Here is a 12,797-nt window from a genome sequence, read left to right on the forward strand (position 1 = left end):
ATGGTTGTGAGCTGCCATGTGGGTGCTGAGAATTGAACCTGGGTCCTCTGGAAGAGCAACCAGTGCTCTTAACCCCTGAGCCATCTCTTTTTAAAGACAGGGTCTCTTCACTGAACCTGGAACTCACTGATTGTTCAGTCTGGCTGACTAGGAAGCCCCAGGGACACACCCATCTCATTCCCAATCCCTATGTTGGGTTACAGGTGCACACTGCCACACTCAGCTTTCATATGAGTCACAGGGATTCCAAACTCAGGCCTTCATGCTTACCCAGTAAGCACTTAACCCATTCAGCCATCTCCTAATGTCCTATGTACATTAATTTAAAATAACAATTTCCCCCAACAAATCAAAATTAGCAGTCTTAAAAGGGGGAGGCGACATTTTACAACTTGAGAAGTTCATATAGCTAAGAACTAGAAAAGCAATAACATCAGCTGTGCCAGATCCCCAACAACAGCTGAGTCTAGCCAGGTATAGTGGTGCACACCTTTGGTCCCAGCATTCGGAAGGCAGAGGCAGAAGGATCTCTGTGAGTTTGAGGACAGCCTGGTCTACAGAATGAGTTCCAGGACAACCAGGGCTACACAGAGAAACCCTCTATCTTAAAACAAAATAAGTAAATAATTAATAAAATATGAGAGAGAGAGAGAGAGAGAGAGAGAGAGAGAGAGAGAGAGAGAGAGAGAGAGAGAGAGAGAAGAAAGAAAGGTAGATTTGAGTCTAGGTTGTTGCTTACCTTACTAGGATGGGGCAAGATTTTACCAAACTACCAGTTTCCAGGTCCCTCAAAGACTTGTCCCCAGTGTACTGATTTGAAGACCAGGCAGCCTTGTGGTCTGTCGGGCTGAAAATAGGTTAATGAAGGCAGCTCTTGCCTTGGTTCAAGCTATTCTCTGCCTTCTGGTCTGCCACCACATGGGAGGTTCCATGTCCATGTTTGCCGCTGTGGACTCTACCACAATGGAATAAAATCCCTCTGAAACCATGGGCCAAAGTAAATCTTTCCCATTTAAGTCGTTTCTTTCAGACATTTGTTACGGTGACTTAAAAGAAAAGAATGTGGATTTTTATAATATGAAACTTCGTATGTAATCTGAAGTGGTGAAGCTTCCTTCCAGTTTTCCTTTTATGGGAAAAAATTGCTTTCTTATTCCTGCGTCGGAGCGCAGGTGTGCATTCTTTCGGGGTCAGTTCCTTCCTTCCACCGTGGGCTGTTGCAATCAAATTCAGGTTGTCAGGCTTGCTCAGCAAGCAGTTTTCCTCGTGGAGCTGTCTCACCTCCTGGCTTTCGTTTCTGCTGCGAGCTCATCAGACCTGAGCTTAGAGGATGCCCGGGCCTCACAGATACCTAGCCATGCTCTTCTGTTGCCTGAAGCATCTGGCACCTATAGATGTTGGATTTGGGACTTCTTCCAGGATTCAGGGGTAGCTGGTGAGCCAAAGATGAACTATATGAGAACAGAGAGTAAGTAACTAAGGAACATGTGACCCACGGTGTTTGCATTGTTATCATGAAGACCCCCAGCCAGATGAGTGCTGGGTTGGATTTAAGGAGACTGGGGTGGGGCTTGCAGTCTCCTATGGGTCTATGCCACAATAGAAGCATTAATCTAGCACAGCAGTTGGTACGTCTTGGCTGGAAAGATGGTCACTTGATTGGAGAGTAGAGTTTCACTGTTACAAAGTTGTGCTGATGTCTCTATGTATTGTCTGTGGCTGCTTCTCCTCTGAGAAGGCTCCCCTGAGTAGTGTTAGGCTAGACCTAAACTACTTATGATCTGCACTTTGTGGAAAAAGTTCCTGTACTGGCTAGTTTTAGTTTTATATCAACTTGACACAGACTAGAGTCATTTGGGAAGACAACCTCAACTGAGAAAAATGATCCCGGCACATTGGCCTTTGGGCAAGAATGTGGAACATTTTTCTTGACTGATGATTGACATGAGAAAGCCCAGTTCTCTGGACTGTGCTACCCCCGGGCACTGTAAGAAAGCAGACCGAGCAAGACAGTAAAAACAGGACTCGTCCACGGCTGCTGGGTCAATCACTGGTGCCAGAGGGACATTGTCACCTGGAGCAGAGTGTTGCTGCTCAGCAGAGCCTGGTGACCACAGCTGGTGAGGGGTCTGGACACTTGTTCCAGCTGAGGACAATCCTCCTAAGCACTGTGATTCCCAACAACGGAGAGCCTGCTTCGGGTGCTCAGCTTGTTTCTTGTGAGGGTACTAGAGGCCAGGCGCTGCCCACCCCACCCGGGGAGGGGGGGCAACGAGAACACACTGTGGCCTTTAGTGGGGTGCAAAGATCATGATCACCTGAACTAGAAGAAGAGGTAGGAACCAGCTTGATAGAATGTGTTTGTGTGAGTGCTGCCATTGACAAATTGGCGATGAGTTACTCCCCCTGCCTTTCCACCCCAGATCTCAGTTTCCCCACTGAGTGATTTCCCCACTGACTGGTCTGCTTCTCAGAGTGGTCCCCAACCCATGGCTTCCTCAAGGACCTCCGGTTGGGGTACAGCCCAGAGCTGCTGATTGCACGGGTCTGGGCTAAGGCCTAAGAATATGTTCTTGTGTTTGGAACCAGCTCCCAGGCGATGCTGATGCTTCGAGGCTGGACCACGCTTTGAAAGCTTTGAGTCCATCATCGGCGAGCCTCCTTCCAGGGGATGAGGATGGGCCTAGTGACTCCCGAAGTCAGATTTGATGAGCTTCCTTGTCAGTGTGGCGCAGCGAAAGCTCCGCCCTCATTTATTCCTCCTCCTCTGAACCTCGCAAAGGTCAGTCAATGTCCCTACCATCGCCCCTTTATGCCTCGCCCCCACAAGGACCATGTCACCAGAACCCCGAGCTCCAGAAATACTCAGTCACCTTCCCAGCCTGCTGGAAAATGTTGACTTTCTATTTTTCCCCTTGGCCAAATTTTGTAGGTAGCGTGGCTCCCCGACACGTAGGCCACACAATTGGCTCTCTCAACTCACTTCCTCAAAGGTGATCCCACGTTGGTCTGCTGTCCATGATAAACAGCTCAGACTGGGCAGCCCTAACCCGGGGGAAGCCAGCCTGCCGTGGATCTGGAAAGTTCCCTCTGTGCGGATAGAAGGCAGCCGCTCAACTGGCCCTGGCTGAGGCCAAGCCACAGGTTGGGGGAGGGGCGGCCACTCCGAGCTCTGGTCTCCACTAATGCTGCAAATTGCCCCTGCCTGCAGGGCCCTGCCAGCCCGGAAGGAGCCCAGGAACTGAGCTGACTGAGTGACAGCTGAGTGTGGAGACACCCTTCGTCATCCCACTAAGTCAGTAAGAGGTCTCTGAAACTGGTGGCTCAGATTTCCTTGAAAACCCAGAATAATCCCCCATCTGAAGTGTGTGAGAATCTTGTTGTCACCACCTAGTATTAATGGCCAGGCACCACCAAAGGAAAAAGGGCTTTTGGGCTGCATTTTTTTGCACACTGGCTTGACAAGCTCAATAAAAGCTTAAACAAATATTAAACACACACACACACACACACACACACACGTACATACAGAGTCAGGGTGGTTTAAATCAACTTCTCAAGCACTTTACCTACCATAGGAAGAAATTATAATAAAACGTCAGAGCAAAAATAAACCTCATGTGGAAATAAAAATAGAACATAAAAATGCCCTCTTACAACTAACTGCTCAGTACGATTTATTTCATAACAACATATCATTGTACATGAAGATTTCATAGTCCTAAAGTGTACTTGGGCATTAGGAATGTTGACTTTGAAAATTTCATATTTTATACATTGGGAGTCTGTGTCTTTCCCAGAAATCTTATAGATACAGACTACTATGGAACACACCCCCTCATACATTCTTAACTTTGACATAATTCTTCCAAATAGAATGTGTGGGTTAACACGTGACCCCGAGTTCCACTTCTCAAGGCTTTCACAGCCGCAGCCTCCTGCCTGGGCTCCAGCCCCAGAGAAGGAAGGGCGTCCAGTTAAAGATCAGCCCCCTGCCATTCTGAAAGCCCAGAGGCGGAGTTAGCGAAGGAAAGAGTGTGGTCCTTGGCCTGAGGCTTGTCAAATCCTCCCAACCCAGGTTTAGCTGAGTCGGATATACTGAGATTATCGGGGAGCGGTGCTTGAAGATTGCTTTTATGCACAAAATGAAGAGAAGGAAGGCAGTTAGGAGAGAGAAAGAAAAGAAGGGAGGGGGAGGGGAGGGCCGGGGTGGATGCCTCCTGTCCAGATGATCTTGAGTAGGTCTCCCCGACACTGACACAGCCTGGCTTTCTAAGCCAAGGAGGGGTGGGAACCGGAAGACCCGTGAGCCTACATTCCTCCCTTCCCTGCAAGATTTATGTCACACCTCAAAGGCAGCTTGCTGGGAAAGGCTTTCCTGGCAGGGCCTGGGTGGAGCGGCCTGGTACAGCTTCATATCTGGCTTCTAGCAAGAGCCTCCAGGGGGACCTAAACTGGCCTCAGAAAGGCCAGCCTCCTCCTCTGCCCGGGCCCGGGAGTACTGCTGCCCAGAAGACTGGAGCCCCAGGACAGCGGCGGATGGAAGCCAGCAGTTCACACGAGTCTGGACATACATGTAAACATGTAGGTAGGCAGCTCCACCCACGCACAGACGCATGTGCATCTTCCTTGGCCAGTCAATGAGACCGTGAAGTGACATTCATCCGCCTGGGGAGCCATGGCCGAGACACAGGCCCAGGAATCTCTCCCGTGTGGCAGGGGCTGTCATAGAACCCCGTAGACCTACTGTGAGGAGGGCCAGCCCAGAGGACAAGCCTGGACTGAGAAATGCAACTGATTTCTCTAATCTGCTTGTGCTGATTGTACAAGAAGCAAATACCAGCAGACCTGGAAAAAAAAATGTTTCTGTTTCTTCGACTCGGCTCTGAGCCACCCGCCCCAAAGTGGAAGGAAAAAGAAAGGGAACAGATTCTGGGTCTGTTTTGTCTGGCTCAGTGGACCCTTCGCCTCCTTAGCCTCTGGGAAGGGGGTGGGGGCTATCTGGGGGCCCCTCTCCATTCAGGACCTGAAGCACTCCCTTCAATTTCCCACCAAAAGGAAAAAAAAAAGTTCCAGAGTCGGAAACTGGCTTCAGTTCCCCAGGGCAGAAATTGAGAGCTCAACTCTAAACCACTTCCTTTGCCTGGTAACAATGCACGAAGGAATTTCCCCAAATCCCCTTAGCTGTCATGGCTTCCGCTCCTGGACTTGGGCAAAGACAGCCTGGGACATTCCAGCCCTGAGCCGGCACCGCGCGTTTGATCTGCTTGGCTCCTGAAGCAGCCTTGGAGAACCTCAGCCTTCATTTCCCTTCTCTGTAGTTCCTTCAGGAGTGACACACCAGGGCTGACCAAGTGGGGGAAGAGGTTCAGCGCAGCCTTTGCAAAGCCCGGGAGGTTTCTTCTCCAGCTCTGGAGAACAGAGAGGCTTCGAGTGAGGCACCAGGGAGGGACAAGGACAGACAGGCTGGACTCAGCAAGACTGGAAGGGAAACGGGCCTGCCTCATAACTGGGCTACACCACACTTGTAGCTGTTCCCTGAGCTGGTACCTGAGATCTCTGACAGTCAAACCTCCAAGGCCCTGAGAGCCAGAGACCGGACACTTGTGAGTGTGAAACCTTAGTGTCTCCCATGCCTCATGAGCGTTCCCCAGGCCCGTGCGCTTAGGTCACATTTTCCAAGTGGACTGCATTCAAGTTCATCCCCTCCAATCTAGTGGAAAATCACGTTGCCAATCTGTGTACTCCCCGGGGTGCTCTGGGAGATCACTGCCAATTCCCCAGCATTGGAGGCTGGAATGCAGGATCTGAGCAGAGGTCAGGGGAGTGAAGTCTTGGACCTCACTCAGCATCCAGCAGAGTTTGAGCTTAGAACCACATATTCTGTTTCGTGTAGACTTAACCCCAAACTTCCAAAGTGTGCTAGGAGAAATTGTTTTCTTTTTTGAAGCCTCAGTTTCTTTCTTTTTTTTAAAGATTTATTTATTTATTATGCATACAGTGTTGTCTGCATGTATGCCTGCATGACAGAAGAGGGCATCAGATCCCATTACAGATGGTTGTGAGCCACCATGTGGTTGCTGGGAATTGAACTCTGCATTTCTGGAAGAGCAGCCATCTCTTAACTGCTGAGCCATCTCTCCAGCCCAAGCCTTAGTTTCTCTATGCAAAAAACAAACAAACAAGCAAATAAATAAATAAGGGAACACATATGAACAAAATTGTATACCCTAAAAATTGGTCGAAGTTCTGACCTCTGATGTAATTATCTTTTAAAAAGCTTTCTTTCAGGGCTGGAGAGCAAACATTTTTTAAAGATCTTCCTCCCTCCCTCCCTCCCTCCCTCCCTCCCTCCCTCCCTCCCTCCCTCCCTCCCTCCCTTCCTCCCATCCTGCCTCCTTCTTATGTTGTTTGAGGTTGTGTTTCACGAGGTCAAAGAAAAATTTTGTGGAGCTGATTCTCTCCTCCCACATATACTTGGGTTCAGAGGATTAAACGCAGGTTGTCGAAAGCGCTTACTTAGCAAGCAATTCTGTACCCCATACCCTTGGCCTTACTGTGGCTGTAGTAGGAAACAGTGCAGAAGGAGGAAACAGAAGTTACATGATGTCATAGGAGAGGGAGGTCAATGGGTAGGTATCCTTAGTAAGGGGCTTCAGGAAGATACAGAAAAAAGAAGTGGTCACCAGCAAGGCAGGAGAGAGGTCTCACAGGAAACCACCCTGACATTACCATGATCTTTGAATGTAGTCCCCAGAACTGTGGTGAAATGTTTGCTGTTTAACCAATGCAGTCTAGTGTATTTTGTTCTAGCAAATTCACACGAAGGGATAGACTGAGTCAGTGCCCTGTGGTGAGAGTGTGCAGGGTGTTGGCTCAGGGACTGGGAACTCCAGCATGCTGGGGATAGGCTCTTGTCTCTGCCCTACATAGCAGTAGCAGCACCTGCTTTAGCTTTTTGTTGTTGGTGTTTTGTTTTTTAATTGGAGCTGAAGGACATTAAAAACATTGTTTTAAAGGAAGTTTCCTCGATGAGCAAAGCCAGTTCCTACCATGCTAATTGTATTTGTGTACTGAAGGACTATGGAGTCACAGAATTTAAGACCTTTGCCAGCTTTAAGGGTCCACGGCTTGGGAATGGTCTTAGGTGCCAGCATGAATGCTGCATTTAACAAGTTCCAACACGTCTCGCTCATTGTGCAAATCACATAGTCCTCCACTGAGCCCCAAGGGGATGGGCTACTTATTTTCTTCACGTTACTGTGGCTTTCTCAGAAGCCTTTGATTCTAAACTCCATGACTCTCAGAAAAAGGAGAGGAAGCTGCCAAGAGGACAACCCTCAACCTCCTCACAGCCAGAGATGTGCTGACTTGGAGAGGACAACCCTCAACCTCCTCACAGCCAGAGATGTGCTGATGTAGAGAGGACAACCCTCAACCTCCTCACAGCCAGAGATGTGCTGATGTAGAGAGGACACCACCTCCAACCTCCTCACAGCCAGAGATGTGCTGATGTAGAGAGGACAACCCTCCAACCTCCTCACAGCCAGAGATGTGCTGATGTAGAGAGGACAACCCTCCAACCTCCTCACAGCCAGAGATGTGCTGATGTAGAGAGGACAACCCTCCAACCTCCTCACAGCCAGAGATGTGCTGATGTGGAGAGGACAACCCTCCAACCTCCTCACAGCCAGAGATGTGCTGACTTGGAGAGGACACCACCTCCAACCTCCTCACAGCCAGAGATGTGCTGATGTAGAGAGGACAACCCTCAACCTCCTCACAGCCAGAGATGTGCTGATGTGGAGAGGACACCACCTCCAACCTCCTCACAGCCAGAGATGTGCTGATGTGGAGAGGACAACCCTCCAACCTCCTCACAGCCAGAGATGTGCTGATGTAGAGAGGACACCACCTCCAACCTCCTCACAGCCAGAGATGTGCTGATGTAGAGAGGACAACTCTCCAACCTCCTCACAGCCAGAGATGTGCTGACTTGGAGAGGACAACCCTCAACCTCCTCACAGCCAGAGATGTGCTGATGTAGAGAGGACAACCCTCAACCTCCTCACAGCCAGAGATGTGCTGATGTAGAGAGGACACCACCTCCAACCTCCTCACAGCCAGAGATGTGCTGATGTAGAGAGGACAACCCTCCAACCTCCTCACAGCCAGAGATGTGCTGATGTAGAGAGGACAACCCTCCAACCTCCTCACAGCCAGAGATGTGCTGATGTAGAGAGGACAACCCTCCAACCTCCTCACAGCCAGAGATGTGCTGATGTAGAGAGGACAACCCTCAACCTCCTCACAGCCAGAGATGTGCTGATGTAGAGAGGACAACCCTCCAACCTCCTCACAGCCAGAGATGTGCTGATGTAGAGAGGACAACCCTCAACCTCCTCACAGCCAGAGATGTGCTGATGTGGAGAGGACACCACCTCCAACCTCCTCACAGCCAGAGATGTGCTGATGTGGAGAGGACACCACCTCCAACCTCCTCACAGCCAGAGATGTGCTGATGTGGAGAGGCCAACCCTCAACCTCCTCACAGCCAGAGATGTGCTGATGTAGAGAGGACACCACCTCTGCCATCTGGGAACCGGAGTTAATGGGCAGCTTCTGAACGCTCCTCAGAAGGATGTGTGGGGTCTGCTTCATGAATGGAGTTTATACCTGTTGTTCTATCTTGGTTTTATGTCTGGTGTGTATATTTGGATGATGACCACTCTGACACTCAAGTGAATTCATTTAAAATGCATGCCGCTATTTTGAACTCAGTGTTACACACTGTTTTCTTTTGAACCTACAGGACTAGCATTGTCTCTGCACACCCCAGATCTTCCAGAAGGAGGGATGGAAGACAGCACTGCCTTCAGACTGATGATGAACCGGACAGAAACCCCAAAGAATATGCAACTCGGGCATTTGAACTAAGGAGAGCTCTGTAAAACGGCTGCATGGTGCTTGAAACCATAATTTGCTTTTCTACACAATTTCTATCCAACGGAATTTCTGTGCACTTACAATAAATAACCAGGTAGAAAATAGAATCTTCTTATAAATGTGGTCGTATCTTCTTTTATTGCCGTTTGTTTTTGAGACAGGACCAATTGTGTAGCCTAGGCTGACTTCAGATGCCTCTATCTCTCAAGTGCTAGGAAAAAAGGCATGTACCATCATGCCTGATCTAAACACATTTTGTTTTGGTTTTGTTTCCTTTTTATTATTACTTAAATTTTTTCATAAGAGATATTTTAATCATATTCTCTCTCCTCCCCAACTCCTCCCCGATCCTTCCCATTTCTCTACCCATCCAACTTCATTTTCTCTCCCCCCACAAAAAGGGAAAAGAAATAAAAATAAACAACAAAAAGTCTGTAAGACAAAATAATAGTCAAACAATAAACACACGCACACAAAACCACGGAGTTCTTTTCATGTTGGTAAACTATTCCTGGGCCTTCCCTAGAGTGTTGTTGATATACCTAGTGTATGTGGAGTGCCATTGGAAAACAATGATGATTTCCCCTCTCCCAGAAAGTGTCAATTGTAAATAGCTTCTGGGCTGTGTGTGTGTGTGTGTGTGTGTGTGTGTGTGTGTGTGTGTGTGTGTGTGTGTGTGTGTGGTGTCCATCTCCCTGTGTCTGTGCTGGGCTTGTGTCTGGTGTGACCTGTGCTTTACCCCGCTTCCCGTGTGTGTGTGTGTGTGTGTGTGTGTGTGTGTGTGTGTGTGTGTGTGTCCCCGTCTCCCTGTGTCTGTGTTGGGCTTGTGTCTGGTGTGACCTGTGCTTTACCCTGCTTCTCCTCCCCTCCTTGTTAGTCCTCCTAGTCCCGATTCCCCTGTACCTCTCTGTGCCACCATTGTTGGATTCCACCTTCTCAGAAGATGCCCTCCTCCCCACCGGTCCCTGACCAGCTACTCAACCTCTGTGGTTATTCTAACTGAAACATGTAAATCCAAAGATTAAAAAGACAACATCCACGTATAAGAAAAACATATAATATCTGTCTTTCTGGATCTGGGTTTCCTCACTCAGCTTGATTGCTTCTAGCTCCATCCATTTACCTGAAAATTTCACAGTTTTATTTTTTGTAACAGCTGAATAATAATCCATTGTATAAATGTACAATATTTTCATTACCCATTTGTCAGATGATGGACATCTAGGCTGTTTCCAATTTCTGGCTATTATGAGCCACAGGAAAAAATGAACATGGATGAGCAAATATTTCTGTAGTAAGATGTAGAGTCCTTTGGGTGTCCACCCAAGATCTCATGGTAGATTTATTTCCAGGGTTCTGCGGAAATGCCACACTGAGTTCCTTAGTGGCTCTACCAGTTGGCACTTCCACCAGCAAAGCACGTTCCCCTTCCCTGAATCCTCGGCAGCACCAACTGTCAATTGTTTTATCAATGTTGGCCATTCTGACCGGGGTGAGATAAAATCGAAAAATGGTTTTAACTTGCATTTCCTTGAGGGCTAAGGATGTTGAATTTTTAAAGGTGTTTCTTAGACATTTGTGTTTCTTTTTGGGGGGGGGTTGAGACAGGGTTTCTCTATTGTTTTGGAAGCTGTCCTGGAACTTGCTCTGTAGACCAGGCTGGTCTCAAACTCACAGAGATCCGCCTGCCTCTGCCTCCTGAGTGCTGGGATAAAAGGCATGCGCCACCAACGCCCGGTTTGTGTTTCATCTTTTGAGAACTCAAGAGTTTTGTTCTGTACTCCATTTTTAAATTGGGTTATTTTTTTCTTGTTGTTCAGTTCCTTTGTATATTCAAGATACCAACCCTCTGTCAGATGTAAAATTGGTGGTGATTTTCCCCTCATTTTGTAGACTGCCACATTGTTCAAATGATGGTATATGCTTTACTGTAGAGAGACTTTTCCGTTTCATGAAGCCCATTTATCACCATCATCATCATTTTGTTTGTTTTTTTGAGACAGGGTTCCTTTGTGTATCCCTTGTTATCCTGAAAATCACTCTTTAGACAAAGGTTCACCTTATACTCAGCGATCCACTTGCCTCTGCCTCCTAAGTGCTGGGATTAAAGGTATGGGCTACCACCATGTGGCAAAATTCCATTTATTAATTGTTGCTCTTAGTAGCTGTGCTGCCAGTGTCCTGTTCAGAAAGTTCTTTCTTGTGCCAAGGAGGTCAAACCTATTCCCCATTTTCTCTTCTGTCAGATTCAGGGCATGTCACCTTATGCCGAGGTCTTCGGTCCATTTGGAGTTGAGTTTTGTGCAAAGGTGATACATATTTTCATTCTTCTACATGCAGCTATCCAGTTTGGCCAGCATCATTTGTTAAAGATACTGTTTTTTCCTCCAATGTGTATTTTTGGATTATTTTCCAAAAACTAAGTATTCATAGGATATGTCTGCTCTTCAATTCTATTCCACTGATTAACCTGTGTGTGTGAGTTTGTGTGTGTGTTTTTAATAACAATACCATGTTGTTTTATTACTATAGCTCTGTAATACAACTTGAAATCAGAAATGGTGATACCTCCAGAAGTCCTTTTATTATTCAGGGTTGTTTTTTTAATCTCCTGGGACTTTTGTGGTTTCATATGAAGTTTTTGACCAGTACATTGCTTTTGGTAGGATGGCCATTTTCACAATATTTATCCTACCAATCCATGAGCTTAAGAGATATTTCCATCTTCTGGCATCTTCTTCAATATCTTTCTTTAAAAAAAATAAGGCTTTTATATAATTAATTAATTATATAATTGATTAATTAATCAATTAATTTAGTGAGTGCATGTGCCTACAGAAGCTAGGAAAGTGTGGAGTTACGGGCACTTGTGAGTTTCCTGATGCTGGGAATTGAACTTGGGTCCCTGGCAAGAGCATCATGTACCTTTAACAACTTAGTCATCTTTCCTGACGCTCAGAGAAGCACTCCCATCACACACAGGATGTGCTCTCATCCCAAAGAAGGAAAGCTCAGGCCAGTGAGAAAGCTTGCCTGGTTAAGACACTTGCCACCCCGACTGACCACCTAAGTTTGATCTTGGGGACCACATGGGAGAAGGAAAGAACTAACTCCACTGGGTTGTCTGCCCCCCCAACACAATATACATATGTATGTGTGCTTGTGTGTGTGAATGTAACAATTATATTGAAAAAGAGGACATTCAAATGACTGGTTTGAGACACTGGAAAGGAAAGGGGAACAGGTTTCAGTGTCTTAAAACCCCAAATAAAAGCCCCAGTGTCCTGCTTGTCTGGTGACACACAACTTTAACTCTGACACTCAGGGCTATACCTTGAGACACTGTTAAACAAACCCCCCTCAGAGGGAAGAGCCACGACACAGAGACCTGGAAGTCCCACTGCCTTAGCTGCACTTTCCCACAGCATCCAGCTACAGCGGCAGAGCTCTGAGGCAGGCGGAGGCAGCCCTGTGGGCAGCAGGATCAACTAAACCAACTCAAAGGGTTACCCTGGGGCTGTGGGTTCCGCCACAATTCACAAGTCCACCAGAATGGTCTGCCTCCAGAGTCAGAAAAGGACCAAGTGACACATCAGTGACTAGGCCAAACTTAGTGCTTTGAGACAAAAATACTCATGAAAAAAAAGTCAAGAGAAATTCTGAAAAGACCCAGGCCTCCTCCCTGCTCCAACCCCATTGTCATCAGCTCTAACCACAAAGCCATCTGCCCCTAGGGAACCTTAAGTGTCTTCCTTGCCTGTGGGGTACCACACAGCCAGCACAAGAAAGCATTCTTCTGGGTGGGGTGTGGTGGGGTGGGGCGTGGGAAGCAGGACTCAGCCCCGGCTGGT

At 47.6% G+C, this 12,797-nt stretch overlaps 1 long non-coding RNA gene across 1 annotated transcript; it reads left to right on the plus strand.

Annotated features, from left to right (window-relative positions):
- Window positions 1–1,176: 1,176 nt before the first annotated feature.
- LOC110340727 lies at window positions 1,177–9,053 on the plus strand. Its single transcript, XR_002382524.2, has 3 exons — window positions 1,177–1,468; window positions 2,590–2,782; window positions 8,813–9,053. It is a non-coding gene; the product is annotated as an uncharacterized LOC110340727 (long non-coding RNA).
- The last annotated feature ends 3,744 nt before the right edge of the window (window positions 9,054–12,797 follow it).

This window comes from Mesocricetus auratus, unplaced genomic scaffold (assembly GCF_017639785.1).
Source record: "Mesocricetus auratus isolate SY011 unplaced genomic scaffold, BCM_Maur_2.0 Super-Scaffold_6730, whole genome shotgun sequence".
Classification (NCBI taxonomy): domain Eukaryota; kingdom Metazoa; phylum Chordata; class Mammalia; order Rodentia; family Cricetidae; genus Mesocricetus; species Mesocricetus auratus.